Source organism: Mirounga angustirostris, unplaced genomic scaffold, assembly GCF_029215605.1.
Source record: "Mirounga angustirostris isolate CCGP_5_RB_7025 unplaced genomic scaffold, mMirAng1.0.hap1 SCAF_2, whole genome shotgun sequence".
NCBI classification, from domain to species: Eukaryota; Metazoa; Chordata; class Mammalia; order Carnivora; family Phocidae; genus Mirounga; species Mirounga angustirostris.
This window is the reverse complement of record NW_026991710.1, coordinates 145074930-145093601: the sequence shown is the minus strand read 5'-3', so window position 1 is coordinate 145093601 and position 18672 is coordinate 145074930.

Genomic DNA, 18672 nt, shown 5'->3' with positions numbered 1-18672 from the left:
TAGATAGATAGATAGATGATAGATAGATAGATAGATAGATAGATAGATAGATAGATAGATAGATGATAGATAAATAGATAGATAGATAGATGGATGATAGATGCCTTTCAACACTCCTGGAGATCTATCCCTCAAATAAGAATTTTTATGAAATAATATATTAGGTAGGATGTTTTTTAAATCTTTCTTAATAATGACAAAACTGACAACAAAGTGAGTTTCTACTTATAATAAATGGTCCATAAAGTACAACACATTCACACTATGGAATGTTATCCATCTAGTAAAGCTAGAGAGATCCTTACAAGAGAAAAACTATATTCTTGATCATAAAATTTGCGAGTATGTGTAGATTAACATGCTACTGGAAAACCAACGGAACAAAGAAATTTAAAAAAATGACACAAAAGGAAAACAACATATTAAAACATATGGGGTGCAGGAAGGCGGTTTTAGGAGGGAAGTTCATAGCGATAAATACCTACATTAAGAAAAAAAAAGAACTTAAACAAGGTACCTTTATACCTCAAAGAACTAGAAAAAGACAAATGAATCCCAAAGTTAGTAGAAGTAAAAAAAAATAACAAAAGTCAAAGTGGAAATAAATGAAATAAACACTAAAAAGACAATAGAAAAGATCAATGAAACTAAGAGCTATTTTTTGAGGTAATAGAGTAGACAAAACTTTAGCTAGACTCATCGAAAAAGAGAGATGATGAGGAGATGTTAACTGATACCACAAAAATAAGATCATAGGAGACTACTATGAACAATTACATGCCAAATAATTAGACAACTGAGAAGAAATGAACAAATATCTAGAATACAACTTACCAAATTAAGTCATGAAGAAAATAGAAAATCTGAGAACAACCAAAAGGAAGGAGATTGAATCAATAATCAGAAACCACCCAACAAACAAAAGTCCAAGACCAGATGACTTTAATGGTAATTCTACCAAACATTTAAATAAGAATTAATACTGATCCTTCTCCCATTCTTCCAAAAATTAGAAGAGGAGGGAACACTTCCAAACTCATTTTACAAGACTAGCATTACCCTGGTACCAATATCAAACAAGGCCACTACAAGAAAAAAAAAAATTACAGGCCAAATCCCTGATGAACATAGACCCAAAAATGCTTACTAAAAAATTAGCAATCCAAATTCAACAATACATTGAAAAGATCATATACCATGATCAAATGGGATTTTTTCCAAAGATGCAAGGATGATTCAACATCCACAAATCAAAGTGGTGTACCAATAATAAAAATCATATGATTATCTCAATAGATACAGGAAAAGCATTTGACATTGAGTATATATGCTCAATTAATTTGTGACAAAGTAGCCAAGAATATATAGTGGATAAAGGATGGCCTTTTCAATATACAGTGTTGGGAAAAATAGAGAGTCAAATGCAAAGAATGAAGCTAGTCCCCTACCTTATACCATGCATGAAAATTAACTCAAAATGGATTAAAGACTTGAATGTAAGATCTGAAACAATAAAACTTCTAGAGTAAAGCATGGGCAGTTAGTTCTATTTGATACCAAAAGCAAAGACAACAAAAGCAAAAATAAACACATAGGAATGCATCAAACTAAAAAGCTTTGCATGGCAAAGGAAAACACCAACAAAGTGAAAAGACAACCTACAGATGGGGAAAAATTGTTTGCCAACTATATATATGATTATATATACATATATATAATATATAAAACATATTTTGGAGATAAAGAATTCATACAGCTTTATAACAACAAAAAAAATCTGATTTAAAAACTGCAGAGGATCTGCATAGACATTTTTCCAAAGAAGGTATACAAGTGGCCAATAGGTACATGAAAAGGTATTCATCACTAATCATCAGAGAAATGAAAACCTGTTAGGATGACTATCACCAAGTAAACAAGAAATACGAAGAGTTGCAGAGGATGTGGAGAAAGGGGAACTTTTGTGCACTCTTGGGGGAAATGTAAATTAGTATGGTCACTACAGAAAAAGGTATGGAGGTTCCTCAAAAATTAAAAATAGAGGGACACCTGGATGGCTCAGTCTGTTGAGCATCTGCTTTCAGCTCAGGTCATGATCCCAGAATCCTGGGATCAAGTCCCGCATTGGGCTCCTTGCTCAGCGGGGAGTCAGCTTCTCCCTCTTCCACTCCCCCTGCTTGTGTTCCCTCTCTGACAAGTAAATAAAAAATTTAAAAAAAAATTAAAAATAGAATCAGCATAGGATTCATTAATTCTACTTCTGGGCATGTATATGAAGGAAAAGAAATCACTATCTCAAAAAGATATATGCACCCCATATTTATTGCAGCATTATTTGTAATAGCCAAAACATGGAAACAACTTAAGTGTTTATGATAGATGGCTGGATAAAGAATTATTCACTATTCAGTGATTAAAAAAAATAAGGAAAGCCTTTCATTTGTGACAACATGATGGACCCTGGGCAGTATGCTGTATAAAATAAGTCAGAGGCAAATGCCATATAATCTCACTTATATGTGAGTTCTAAAATAAAACCAAACTCATAGATACAGAGAACAGACTGATGGTTGGTAGAAGTGGGATTGTGGGTGGGTTGGGGGGGACAAAATGAGTAAAGACCAAAAATTACAAACTTCTATTTATAAGGTAAATAATTTGGGAGATATAGTCACCATGGTGGTGACTATAGGTTAGCAATACTATATTGTATATTTGAAAATTGCTAAAAGACTAGATCTTAAAAGTTCTCATCACAAGAAAAAAAATTGTAACTATATGTGGTGATGGATGTTAACTAAACTTATTGTGTAATCATTTCACAATATATAAATAAATACATCAAATCATTATGTTGAACACCTAAAACTAATATAATCTTATATGTCAATTACATTTCAGTAAGATAAAAAATTTTTAAAAAGCATTTATGAAATAATATATTAACTAGGATGTTTATTAAGACATGGTTAATGGCAAAAATGGAAACAAAGTGAATTACTATTTATAATTAGATGGTTCATAAAGTATAGCATATTCACATTATAGAATATTTGCTATTCTATTAAAACTAGAGAAGATTCAGAGTAATCTCTATATTTAATAAATTTAAGCATAGAAAAGGTAGGTATGTGACCTAAAATTTTTATTTTAAAAATAAAATACTGGAAGTGTGTGTACTATGTGCATAATTTTATGCTCATGAAGTATGGGTAGAAACATGGAGGGATATATATAAGCTTGTTAATAGGAGTTGTGGAAGGAAGGAAAAAATAAAAGGAAAACAATAATGAGGACAGAGACTTCCATAAAACGTATCTGTAATTATGGTATCTAGTTTCCAAAAATATCTTAATAAACCATGCCTCACAATATTTACAAATGTGTGTAGACCTCTCCCCTTAAAACTGGACTAGACTTTGTTACTTGCTTGACCAATGGCATCTTATAGAGTAACATTCTCAGACATCCAAGGCCAAGGCATAAAAGAACTTACTTATAGTTATTGGCTAGGCCTCTTGGACACTAATTCTTGGGATGCTACTTCAAAAAACACAGGCCACCAAGTGAGAAGTGCAGGCCACAAGGGGAGGTTGTGTGTGAACATTCTGGTCAGCAGCCCTGGCTGAGTTCCCAGCTTATAGGCCGCATCAACAGCTGCCATATGAGTGAACCATCCTGGACTTTCAGCCTAGGTGAGGATTCAGATGGTTCCGGCACCCCCAACCATCTGACTTCCATGTGAGAGACCTCAAGCCAGAACTGATCAGCTGAGCCTCGTCAACAACATAAATGTGAGAAATAGATTTTTTTTTTTTTTTGGTTTAAACTACTAATTTTGCGGTATGTCTTTATACAGCTAAGAACAAGTGATTATATTCACATATTAATGTAAAATTTAGTATGAAATCCATTTAAATATTAATTAGGATGCTATTTTCAAAAGTGGGGAGGAGACTTGGTTTTGATCTAATTTAAAAGAAAAAGGAAAAAGAATTAGAAAGTAAAACTAAAAGGGAGAGAAATTGGTGAATGTGACTTATTGAAGATAGATTGACTTTGAAGTTAGGCAGACCTGACTTTACAGAAATCCTGCTCTGCTTCCTCCTGATTGTCAAGGTTTCCTGAACTTCAATTTTCCCACCAGTAAGTGAGGAAAATACTACCATTTGGCATGTAACTCAATAGCAAAATCAGGACAATTTATTGTTGAACTCTCTACAAAATTCCTCCAATTCCCCTGTAACGTCTTAATCACACATGAGATGTAGAATATTAAAACTGAGACAGATATGGTATAATATGCATTACCATCTTGTCAGTGTGATTCTTAACAAGTCTATCTACTGGGTTACTTCCTTTTTTTTTTTTTTTTTTTAAGATTTTTACTTATTTGAGAGAGAGAGAGAGAGCACAGCAGGGGGAGTGGCAGAGGGAGAGGGTGAAGCAGGCTCCCCACTCAGTGGGGAGCCAGACGTGGGGCTTGATCCCAGGACCCTGGGATCATGACCCAAGCAGAACGCAGACACTTAACCAACTGAGCCACTCGGGGGCCCCTCTATTGGTTTATTTCTATGCCAACCCCACACTGCCTTGATTATAGTAGGTTTATAGCGTGGATTTTGTGTGGGTGTGTGTGTTTTTGTTGTTTTTGCTTTTTGGTTCAGTATGGTGAAATAAACCTTACTGTTTCCTTTAAAGATTAGTTATAGTATTCACATATTTATTCATCTATAAGATATTACTTTCCATTTTCCACCCACCCTGATAGATCAACAATATAAATACAAAAAAAAATAGATTTTATTTGCATTGGATTACATTTAGAGATAATTTTGTAAAAAATTAACTTTTTTTATATAAAAACATGTCAACCAAGAAAGGTTAATTCTCATAAGAGATAGTAAGATTAAATTATATAAGCAGTAAATGACCATGAGTCTTAAATGGATCAGTATATTTCTATTAGGAAGGGAATTCTAGAAAAAAAAAAAAAAAAAGCAAAGCAAGTTGTGAAGACATTGTAAGTCATGTGTATATGGGCAGGTTAACATTTGGCCAAAGAGCTACATAACAATTTAGAAGTAAATGAGAGTAGACACTCAATTTCCAAAATAAACATGCACCATCTTTCTCCATAGATTAATAACAGATTGTTCTCATTTGGGGGAGAATTTGAGGATAAAAAAACTTAGTACATTGTTATTTTAAATCATCTTAATATCTTATGTTAATAGGTTAACATCACAAAAATTGCCAATTTTTGTTTTGCTTCATTTTGTTTTTTTCCCATCCAACGAAACAGTTAATGACTTGTTCAAGGTGTGTGAATATGCCTTCAACATCAATTTGTATTTTGTAATTTGTTATTTTATGGAGGAATTATTTTTTCAAAATATTTTATATAATAAACTGTACTAAGATAATTTGTATGGAAAACTGCATAAAACAGTTGCTGTTACTAATTTCAAATCAGTACAGCACATAAAAAGGCTAGGAATTGTAGCTGTGTTTTTTTTTTTTTTAAGATTTTATTTATTTATTTGACAGAGAGAGACACAGCGAGAGGAAACACAAGCGGGGGAGTGGGAGAGGGAGAAGCAGGCTTCCAGCCAAGCAGGGAGCCCGATGTGGGGCTCGATCCCAGGACCCTGGGACCATGACCTGAGCCAAAGGCAGACGCTTAACGACTGAGCCACCCAGGTGCCCGTAGCTGTGTTTTTGTTTTTTTTTTTATATCTTAAGAGTATTGAGAAGTTCCAAAGTCTGATTGTAAGATAAGAAAAAATTAATTTGACAAAATGCAAATAAACATATTCTTATTTTTCAAATCAGTGTATAAGCAAGAAATCTTCATGTTTTTCAATGTCTCATTTAAATGTTTTTTAATTGGAGCATCTTCTAGAGCCTGGCAAACACTTGTTTTCACTTACTGTCTTTTTATATCAATCCTATGAAACACTGATCTGATTAAAGTGAGACTGTGTATGTTAAAATATAATTACATCATACAAGCAGAAGGGATCATTGTCAACCTTCAGTGATCTCAGGGGTGCCTGGGTGGCTCAGTCGGTTTAGCGTCTGCTTATGCACGCTCTATCTCTGTCAAATAAATAAATAAATAAAATTTTTAAAAAATTACATTTAAAAAAACATTCAATGATCTTACCGATTTTTATAAAGGGATAACTTATACTAATTTAGTGAAGTGTTCTTACTTTTGGCCATTTTTGTTTCCACTGTGATAGATCTCAAATTCCCAGAAGTACCAGAAGATAATAGATTAACAAGTGCAAAGGCTTTTCATAAAGTTACCTTAGAGCTGAGAGGCCAGGTGGAATCAATGAGAAAAATTAATCCTAACTCAATTTTAAAAACAGGGAAAATGTTTCCATTAAGACAACTGTGTTTATAAGTGTAGTCATTACCATTTTTATTTCTTCCTAACTTTTTAGAGTGGATTTGAATATGAACTGGAGGGGAAACTATGGGATGAGGACAGAATTTAGAAACTTGATCTAACCCACCTGCTAAATACAGTATTTTCTTTGCCAGCCCCTTTCCTATTTGTGAGACAGACAAGAGGTAGAGAGAAAAAAATTGAAAATGACACAGATTTCTTCCAGAAGATTGATGAGAGAACAGAAGCAACAGAAAGGGAAGAGGAAGAAAGGACAGAACCCCAAAGGATGGGATTTTAGAGAGAGATGAGGGAGAAGGAAGAAGTTTGAGGGAGCATCTGCCATCCACATGAAGGTTACTGATAATGACTGAGACAGAGACAACAATTTTTTAAAAATGCTTCAATATACATCAAGAATGTATTGTCTGATCTTTGAAAATATATCAGGACATCGATAACCTTTTGAATGAGTATCAGTTACCATAGTTTGTTAGACTAACATTGTATTGAATGTGCCTTTGTACACTGTTGGATCACATGGGCTCCAATTGTGTAAACCTTTCTTTCATGTGTGTGAGTGCATGTGTTTAGCTGACATTGTGAATTAGCAATAACAGCATTTGTAGTTATTATAAAAAGTGAAAGAGGGATAAAAAAGAAAGAAGTAGAACTACCTTGGGATAGGAAAGAATAAGGTATCAAACATGAAACACTCTTCAAATGTGAAATACATTTATATGTCAAACTCAGCAAGGCATTTAGAAATATAGCTTTTATAATCTATTGGCATGTAATGTCTTGAACTCCACCCCTAATTCTGCTGGCTTTCTCAATTTTGTTCACAGACCAAGATATGTGCCACTTTAAACCAAAGAAAACACTGAAATAAAAACAATACCTATAATACCATAGATATGGGATTGATAAAATGACTCCTTTGTCATCTTTGGATATTAGAATAAATGTTAATGAAAAGAATATTGAGATGATAAGACACATAACCTGTAATTTTTTTTCACTTTTGTCTAGAGATTGCAAGAACAGTTTATAGTAATCTGCCCCTCTTTTTTCTAACTATAGTTTCCAGGAAAGGGAAAAATACGCTATCTGATGTTTCTCTTCAGTGAAGTTTTAAAAATATCAAGTCAAGGTGTTGTTTTTCTAAAGATGTATTTATTTATTTGGGAGGGGTGCAGAGGGAAAATCTCAAGCAGACTCCCCACTGAGTATGGATTCCCTACTTGGGATTCAATTTCACAACCCTGAGATCATGACCTGAGCTGAAACTGAGTCAGATGCTCAACTGACTGAGCCACGCCGGCGCCCCTCAAGGTGTTCTTTAGTACTAGAAAAAGAACTCCCAGAGGTGTATGGGCTTTACATTTTATGTGACCAATTCTTTTTTCTCTTATAGAGGGGCTAGATGTGCAATCACTGTTAAGGTAGACATTGACTCAAATTCCAGCACTACTCTGTATTAGCATGATATCAGGCAGGTTGTTTAATCTCTTGAGCTTGTGCTGTAGGAAAAATCAAGCTTGGGTGACAAAACATGCCATCTAAGAGGACAGAGCTGATATGGAGTCCCAGATGGATGAACTCTGAAATAAGGAAGACCTGGGTTTGAATCCTGACTCCATTGCTAGCAGTAATGTGATCTTGTGCTTTCAAAGCCTCACTTTCATACCTATAAAATATTAATTGAAATGCACATCTTGAGGATTGCTATAAATAATCAAAGAACACATATATTTTCTGTATAATAAAGAATCACTCTGGTCTCTGTCTCTAGTTCCTGGGAGATAACCTCTATATCCTTGGAATTTTCCAAGTGACAATAATGCCTTTGTTATTCATGGTGGGCCCCTCAAACAGGATGAGTTTATGCTAATGAGGCAACTCGGGACCAGAGTGTGTCACCTCAGAAAGACCAACCATGTGATTATAGGACTGGGGCTTTGAGCAGGTGATATCAGCCTCACCAAAACCAGGGAGGTGAGGAAAGCGGGAGATTTGGTTCAATCACATGGCCAGTGGTACAATCTCTCCTGCCTACATAATAAAATCCCAATAAAAACTCTGGATGCTGCAGCTCAGTGGCACTTCCTGGTTGGTAAACATATTGATGTGCCAGCAGGATACTAGTAGGCAACACATCCTGATTCCACAGGGACAGGACGGAGAAGCTCTGCATTTGGCATCCTCCCATACCTTTCTCTCTGTATCTTCATTTGACTTGTCCCAATTCGTATCTTTTTTTTTAAAGATTTTATTTAGGGGCACCTAGGTGGCTCAGTGGGTTAAGCGACTGCCTTGGGCTCAGGTCATGATCCCAGGGTCCTGGGAAAAAGTCTTTTAAAAAATAAATTAAAAAAATAAAAATGTTATATATTTGACACAGAGAGAGAGTACAAGAAGGGGAAGCAGCAGGGAGAGGGAGAAGCAGGCTCCCACTAAACACAGAGCCTGACGAGGGGCTCAATCCCAGGACCCAGGGATCATGACCTGAGCCCAAGGCAGACGCTTAACCGACTGAGCCACCCAGGTGTCCCGCAATTTCTATCTTTTATAATAAAACTGTAATTGTAAGTATAGTGCTTTCCTGGGTTCTGTGAGTCATTTTAATAAGAATCATTAAATCTGACAGGGTTACGGAAACTGCTGAATTTGCACAGTTGGTCTGTCTGTCTCAGACAGAACCTTCTTATTTCAAAATAGTAATGAGATTCTATACATGAGTAGCACAGTTTAATAGTAAATGGTTCTAAAAGAAAATGCAATACTAATAATATTAGATTAATAGTATTCTATTTTGTTTATTTAACATTAGGCAAAATTGAACCATTGAAAAATTTTAAAATATTTTAAAAGGGTTTATTCATTTTTTGATAACAATTTATAATATGCCAAAAAGTCTGTCAAATTCTCCTTCCCAACCAAATCACCTAATTTTACCTCAGAAACTATCTAGCAAGTAAACTTGGAAATATATAATGAAAATAGTACAAGACATGAATAAAAACAAAATTGTTTTTGAATTTTTATTGGTTTACTCACATCTACCCCATAATGTATGTTACTAATATGAATGAGGCTAAGTAATGTTACATAATTTGCTCAAGGTTATAAAATTCTTAAACATGAGAATACAATCATGGCTTCGGGTTCTAACTATGCTGTCTGGCTTCACCTTTGTGCACTTAGGCTCTGGTCAGTCTACTAATAACTGAGTTATACTGAACACACCATTTAACTTTCAGGGCCTCAGTTTCCTAATGAATAAAATTGTATTCATTACACTTAAGGTATCTTCCATCTCAAGTAGTCAAAGATAATATCATTTTAGAAGGTGAGCTCTTTTTTTATTAAGATTTATTTATTTGAGAGAGAGAGCACAAGCAGAGGAGGGCAGAAGACAGGGAGAGAGAATCCCAAGCAGACTCCCTGATGAGCCCAGAACCCAAGGTGGGCTCAATCTCACAACTGGAGATCATGACCTGAGCAGAAACCAAGAGTTGGCATTTAACCGACTGCACCACCCAGGTGCCCTGAAGTGGCCTCTAATGGTACTTTTTTTTTTTCACACATCCTTTACATTTTATTATTTCCCAAGTTATTTGGAAGTTAACATTTTTAAGCATGTAAATAATCACCTTCAAAATGACTTGGGAAATATAAAAAGTAAAGGATTTCCAAAAGAATCTACCATCGTGAAGAGGCCTCCTTTTAAAATGTCATTATCTGATGGCCCTGTTAAAATGAGCAATATGAACATCTCATAGAATTGAATTCTAATACTATTTATTTAAAAAAGGGCTTTTCAATTAGTATGTATCTTCACCAGTGACTGGAATTAATCCATTCATTCAACAAATATTTCTTTGCTTACAAAATACCAGATACTATTCTAGGTGGTGGAAGTACAAGTGAATAAAGTAGGAGAAAAAAAAAAAATACTTCGTCCCTCCATGGAATTTATAATCTAGTAGGAGAAGCAGGAAATAAAAGAATAGAAATACATAAAACATACAGCATGTTAGTGCATAATAAGTGCATAATAAGTGCATAATAAGAACAAAGTAGAGAAGGGGAGAGAAAGCATTGGGGGGGATTAAATATCCTGTTTTCCTTTTCTTCATATATCAGCTAATGCCACAAAGGTAAAAGGTAAGTGTTGATAAAACAAAATGACTGAAGAGGTAGAAATATGTAAATGTATATGGGGAATGGGGAGATATAGATATTCACATATATATTAGATATACATATATATATAATCTTGCTGTTTTAAGCATCCCAATATATGTATACATACATACACACATATCATATATATAAATACAGAAGCAGCACACATGACAAAAAAAATTATAGATAATACAACCTCAACATGTGCATATACATACACCTGAGTAAGTGAAGAAGGAATAATAGTAAAAGTCTAAAATACAATTTTATTTTGTGACTCAGAATCTATCTCAAGTGAGAGAGAACACCATGATGTCATACATATATATAACTAAGAACAAAACCAGTATCTAAACACTGCACATTCAGTTGTAGCTTCTTAAATGACCTTGGAAAAGTTACTGCAAATTTTTAATTTTACAATAAATATTTTTTTAAAAATCTAGTTTGACAATTTGCCATTATTCCTCTATAGAATAAGAATAGCTCTTCTCTTTCTCTCCCACCCATAGTGTACATACACACGCACACAATCACACACACACACACACAGCCTAGAGCAAAAATGTCTAGGCAGTCAGGCAATCTTGTATAAGAATACTTTTTTTTAATCATCATTTGAGAAAACTATGAAATGAAGACTATGTGAATTACTTTCTGATATTAAAAGTAGTTTCAATGTTGCCATATAAATATGTCATGTAAATGTCATATTTCTGCCTATGATCAAAAGTTTTCCCTGCATTTATCATTAAGTCTTTCTCTATTTCAACACATATAATTTAGGATTAGATTTGGCTGCTAAAAAGAAACAAACAAACAAAAAAATTAGTGGCTTGCTTATTCCCTCACATAAAATAAAGAACAGAGACTGACTGACAATCCTGAGCAGTCACAGTGGCTACAAACTTACCCAGGACTTAGGCTCGTTTGATATCTCCTCCATCCTCTTTGCCCATGACTGCCATTCTTACACTGAAGCACATTTTTACAATGGCTACTGGAGCTCCAGAGATCATATCCACACTTCAGGCAATAAGGGGAGGGGTGGAGATCATAAAGGATGCATACCCTGAGTAAGTCATCTCATTGAAGAGTATACCTAGAATTCTGATGCAACATCTCAGATTGAGTAAATCTGCTTAGCTCTTATTGATCAATAATTCCCTCGACCTTCCTATCATGGATGCTGGACCATCATTCTCTTAAGTCAAATTTGAGCTGATAACAATAGAGGCATGTGAAATGGTCAGTGGAAACATACAACATCTCTCTAGGACCACACTAAGGTGCAAAGATGATTGAGATGGGAATATTGCCATTGAGAATAAAATTGAGATTCTTTGATGAAGAAGCAGAGAGCAGATTTGGGGCAGATAACTGTTACCCTTGAACTTAACTTTTGAAGTGTTTTGGTCTTAAACCATATTAAAGAAAAAACCCCATTGTAAAGCTATGGGAAAGTATGGGAAAACTATGAAATTGATCATTTTAGCTTAGTAGACATAAAAGTCTGAGCACAGACTTAAAGCCCACTGAGTTATCATAATTACTGGTGTGGGCAGACACACACACATGCACAAACAGAATCACCATTGTGCAAAACTAACATAAGGGAGGTATGAAGGCAGGTGAGATCTTAAGTTTCTACCTGCTTACGTTTATTCAAGTTTGGTTACCCGTTATAGATTGTATGACATTTTTTTTTCTGTCCTTGGACTATTTATCAGTTTATTCTCAAGAAGCAGTCTGTCTTTTCACCAGTATTTCTTGGACTTACAAGTTATTCAAAGTCTGCCTTCCTATGCTCTAGCTTCACCAATCAATAATTCCCTCAACCTTCCTATCATGGAGGCTGGATCATCATCCTGTTAAGTCAAATTTGAGCTGATAACAATAGAGGCATGTGAAATGGGCAATGGAAACATACCACATCTCTCTAGTATTTTTGGTTACCCAATTATGGCAAAGCACACTCTAATATATTAATAGGGCTGGTCCATAATATTCTCCGGGTGGTACTGAATGCTTCATTGAAGTGGGGACACATGATATTGCAATGCATTTCATGCAACACAAGTGTAGCCATCCCAGGTCCTTTTATGTATCTCAGTAATATGGAGTCACTCACTATCTTTTCACACTTACAGGAGTTCTCAGCCTTTGAAAACATATTCATATTAATCAATGAGATCAGAGGAAAAAGGAAATGCCAGGTTTTTTTTTTTTTAATTTGACATATTCTCGGGAGTACATAATTGCACATGGCAAAACTGCCTTAAGTAGGAAAAGGTTCTTCTCAACTCACCTAGAAAAATGAAGAATTTTACACAGTTATTAGAATAATTTATATACTCAATGTACTTTTTAAAAGAGAAAATTTATCCAGGTAATTCAAGGGAAAATGGTGATTTTACCTAATTTTCAGAAGTAAGAGTAGTTTCAAGACTTAGAATGTCATTCTTACATGTAAGTGGTAATTCTGGGCACCAATCCCAAGTTTGATGTAAAACTCTCCGACTTTATGGTCTCTTCACTCACTTGCCACTAATAAGTAAATTGGCTCTTAGGTGTGGCTATAATAGAGAATGTCATAGAGATCGCAGAATGGTGGCAATTTCCAGACTAATAACTAAAATGAGAATAAGAACAGGACCCTTTTGGATAATTCAAAAAATATGCTTTAGCATATAAGACTTCAAAGATAGTCTAACATCTGAGGAAATTAAAGAAGTACATCTTTCCTAGCAATAAAAGAAAGAATTTTACTTCCATTTAATACCTCTCCCAGATGATCAATTTTCTACTACAATGAAAGATGTAAGTTCCAGAATTGTGAACAAGCTTAAAAATACCCTCATTCCTGAATTCTTTCATCCTTTTGTGCCTAAACTGAAATTTTGCTGAGCCAAGACCAGAGATTGCCTTTCTGATTAACTTTTGTAAAGAAGAGACAGATTCTTTTTACATCTGTTTCTTCCTGGAATCATTTTAAAGACAACAACCAAATCTTTAATTTTTTTGATATGACTATTCAGTGGTTACATGGAGGATTCTGGCATGTCTCAAAATACCCATAGTAGATACAAACACTACCTTTATATGTGTTCACATACATTGCATGGTTTCCACAAAATTTAGTGACCCCTATGTTGCTGTGGGATCGTGCCTAAGGACCTACCTATGAGCTGAATGAATAAGCTGGAGATGGAGGGAAGGAGTAGGAGGGAGGAGGCTTAGAGGGTCTAGTGCTTTAAACTGAGAAGAATAGTCATCTAACCTTGATGAAGGTCATAAGCCATCTTGACAAGAACAGGTTAGGTGAAATGGTATGGAAAGAGACTGATTGGAGTCATTTAAAGAAAGAAATGGACCAACATGAATAAATTATACTTGCATCCAGTTAGATGAAAAAATATCATTAAACATAATGTTAAGGAAAAAAAGCAGCCATAAAAGCACATTTATTATAGGTATTATTGCATTTATAAAATTCACAAACAGGTAAAACTAAATCTTAGTCTTTAGCAATGTCCATTGGAGCAGCAAAAATACAAGGAAAATAAAAGGAGTGATTACCATACCATTAGAATAGTGATTATGTTTAGGAAAGAGGAATGGGGTTTAGATTATGAATGGCTATACAGTTTTGGAGACATATTTCCACACTAGTGAAAATGTTCTACTTCTTGACCTAAGTCGAAATTTCATTTATGGTTTCTTTTCTGTTAAACAGAAAGTTGTACACGATATTTTATGTTTATTTCTGTATGTGTGTTATTTACAAAATAAAGCATTTTGAAAGGGAAGATAAGATGGCACAGAATTCTACTTTTATCCATGACAAAGTTACTGAGACTTGACTCGACCCACTGCTCTAAACAATTATAACACTGGAGAAAATATGAGACAGCTGGACAAATAAATATCGGGCACTGGATAGAGAGTTGCAAAGTACTGTGATCCTTACGAGAAGGGAAACATATGAGGTGAATTCTACATTGTCCCAGTTTCCTTTATTGGAGATGGAGTCCCAAAACAGCATGGAAGTCTTGCTGAAATTGAGAAGGCAAAATGAGATAAAAGCAATGGAGAGCAGAACCAACAAAAACAAAGCCAAGTCTGTCAGGTTCAAAAAAGTCTACAAGTAATTCAACTTTCATCCAGAACAAAAATCAACAACCTATAAATAAAGGGAAGATAATCCAGATTCCCTACAACATATCATTCACAGTATCTAGCATAGAGTTACAACTACTTGGCATACAAAAAAAAAAAAAAAATCCACAAAATTCAACTCAAGGAAAAAATATCATACAATTAGAACAGACTCTGAGATGTCTTAGATGTTGAAATTAGTATTCAAGGACTTTAAAAGAACTAGTATAAATAAATCCAAATATCAGAGAAAATATGGACATAAGGAATAAATAGATGAGGAATCTCCACAGAGCAAAAGAAAACCTACAAAAGAACCAAATGAAAATTTAAGAATTTGAAAAATGAAATTTTATTAAATGAGCTTAATGATACTTTGAAGAATACAGAAAAAGGTGTAAGTAAACTAGACCTATCAATAGGAATTACCAAATCTCAAAAACAATTCTATATTTCTCTTTAAATTAAGGGTCGTGGGTGCAGAATTAGGCCAGGAAGCATTATGGAATACTCTTCAACCCCTTACATTCTCTTTGGTACAGCCAACTATGAAAATAGTTTGATTGAACCAAGTTTGTATTTTAACCAAAAGAATATAAAGAAATGAGGGAGGTGAGAGGGAGTTAATGAGAGAAGCAAATAGGGATTATAAAATTTGATTCAGTAAGAAATTAAATTTCAGGCTAATTAAACAGACTAGTAAGAACATGAAAGTGATCAAGGAGTATGAAAAAAAAAATTGCTGGGATTGATGAACCATATATCCAGGAGGTGTCAAAGATTGAATTGGGTAACTAGATGCAGTAAACTGGAAAGATAAAAACTAAGGGTCAGAAAGTGGGAGGTATAAAACTTAGATTATGGAGAGATTTCACTTACAGATAACAAAGATGTCTAGGAGGCAGCACTACCTAGTAGAACTTTCTGTAATAATGGAAATGTTCTGAGCTGTCAAGTATGATAACCAGCTAGCCACATGTACCTATTAAGCACTTAAAATGCAGAGTGCAATTAAGGGACTGAATTCCTAATTTAAAAACTTTATTAGTCACATGTGATTAATGACTTATTATATTAGGCAGCGCAGTCTAGGGGTAGGACTGTAGAAGAGAGCAGAAGAGATCAGATAGGAAACAAGATTTTTCAGGAAACTAAACATTGCATTGGAAGGATCATCTATGTGGTTATTGAAATCACCAATTTTAATATGTGTGGTGAAAGGAGAGAGAGGGACAATGAGCCAGGAGTAGCAATGTCAAGGAATGAAGGAAAGTAATCTGGACAATTGCAATAAGCAAGGTAATGGTTACTCTAGTCTTTTGACATGAAATTCAAACGTGGAAGGTTGCAGGGAGAAAGATGGAAGAATGATCTCAAAGTGGTAGTAAGGGGTGTGGAGGGCACCTTCCTGCCTACAGGTATTGGGGTGTATGGGTTGTGCTCAAGGAAACAGACTGCTTGAGAGGGGTCCTGGGAACCAGAAGTATGCTCAGAGAAAGTAAGTTTTCAGACTGAATGAGAGACTAAAGAAGAGAATGTTCAAACACAGACATTATCTTCACTTTCTAGATGAGTCTCAGGAAGGTGAAGCAAATTGTTCAAGATCACAGAGCTTAAATAAATGTCAGAAAACTTGAAGCCTGATATTTTATTCCAATGCCCATGCTCCCAACCATTATACTGTAGTGTATGCCTAGCATCCACTGCAGTGCCTAGAATATCTGGAGCACCTGGAACCTATTAAATATTTTTTAATTAATGTCCACTGATAAAGCACTGAAGAGTGGCCATAACTATGGCCTAGGATTGAACTCCACTGACCACATATAACTACACATAAATGGTGCTTATTTCATGGTAGAATACGGATGACTTGAGGTTCATAAAAGTTTGTCTCTTTATATGTACTTGTTTTATGCTATCTACAAAAGTCCAATGGAACATCATTTTAATCTTTCCCAAATTACTCCCATATACCAAAAAGCTGTAACTAAACACTAAAGTATAGTGTTACTATGTTTTGTCACTGTAGAGTAAATGTTCTTTTCTTCCCTAAATTTCACCTCCTCTAGTTTACCTTCCAGTTTCCCTGAATTACTTTTTTAGAGACACTATGACACAGACAGCAATAACTTTTGACAATTTTAAAGTCATATAATTTATCCTGAGTTTTCATGGATTGTTATAATGCTAAGACTACATTTAATCACGTAGAAAATTTGAAAGTTGGCCATAGGAATGCTAATTCACTTTTTTTCCTAGAAATGAAAAACAAAATGTGAAACTATGAATCTTTCTTTTCAAAAGTTACTGAAGCTTGGTTACTTCTAGAGTTTTTACACTTTGCTCAATTTACTTGTTTTATTTGCTCACTTCTTGGAACTTAGGTTTAAAAATGTACTTGTTACACATTTTTCTAAGATAAAAAAGGAAGTTAAATCATTTATCTTTTATTATTTCCAATTTTCCCAGAAGCCTATGTATGTTAGTCATAAGTAGGGCAGTAAACTAATGAAGAGATGTGGAGTGGAGGTGTAGCTAAGAGAAAGGAGAGGTCAAGAAAGAATACAATACAGAAGAAAACATGACAGCAAGGGAGTTGAAAAGACACATCTTAGAAGACAAGAAAAGGATCTGAAAGCAAGTAGCCTGAGAGGGGATTTGTACATTGACAGGACGTCATCAAGAAACATAGCAAATGGTAGCCGTTAGTATGTTGGGTAGCTTGGGATGTGACCAAGGTAGAGGAGAGCAAAAATGGTGGCAGCAAATGGGGAGGGAACCTTCTGACAAATAGCTAGAAACAAATGAACCCTAACCATCAACAAATAAGCAATAATTGTCTCTAAGGAATTGCTGGTATCAGCATCAAGGACCAGCAGCTTGTTCTCTAATAGCAGATCTGACAGTGCGTATGAGAGCATAAACAAGAAACAAGTGGCCTGGTGCTGACAGGTAAGAAACATACCAGGAAATGAAGTACAAGGCAGAATTAACCTGAAATGTGTCTGTGAACCAGATGTGGAAAAGCAAGGGTTTCGGGAGGTTGTATTTATAATGTGTTGAGCACATGGAGCTAAACAGGACTGCTCCTCTAAAGATTTAGGATCCAGTCACCAAGACATCAGCAAATACATATTTATGAGCTGCAAGATGTTCACAGAACTGGACTACATGCTAGGGGGAATAGAGTAAATATGAGACATGGTCCCTTTCCTAAAACTGACTGGAAAAACAGACATACTGAAAGAAAGGAAAATAAAAGGAGTATATGCTTATTACTGGATGGCTGTAGTTTATGTGCAGAATATATACCTCCCCTGTGGTGGAAAACTTTTGTTTTTACTTAAGTAATTTAACAAATACATGTAAGTAATTTAGCATGCATACAAATATATTAACAAATATTAATATATATAAAATAGACAACTGCTTTTATGTGTATACCATGTGCCTATAGGTCACTGTGTGGATAGAGATATAGATTGTTCTTGGTCTTTGAGAGATCACAGGGTGGAGAACTTAAGAATATAGACTTTTGGGGCACCTGGGTGGCTCAATCAGTTAAGCATCTGACTTGATTTCAACTCAAGTCATGATCTCATGGGTTGTGAGATTGAGCCCTGTGCCAGCTCTGCAGTCAACAGGGAGTCTGCTTGAGATTCTCTTTCTGCCTCTTCCTTTGCCCCTCCCCACTCTCTCTCTAAAAAAAATAAATATTAAAAAAGAAAAAAAGAATACAGGCTTTGGAGCCACACTACTTTGGTGCAAAGCCGGGCTTCATGCCTTAACTAGCCACATGAGGTTGCATGATTCCTTTGTCCCCGGGTTTCCTGAGGAGTAATTGCCAGGTCCTCATCACATATACCAGGCATTTGATAAGTGCTCAGTAAGCGCCAGCCCTTATAGTTATTATATAATTA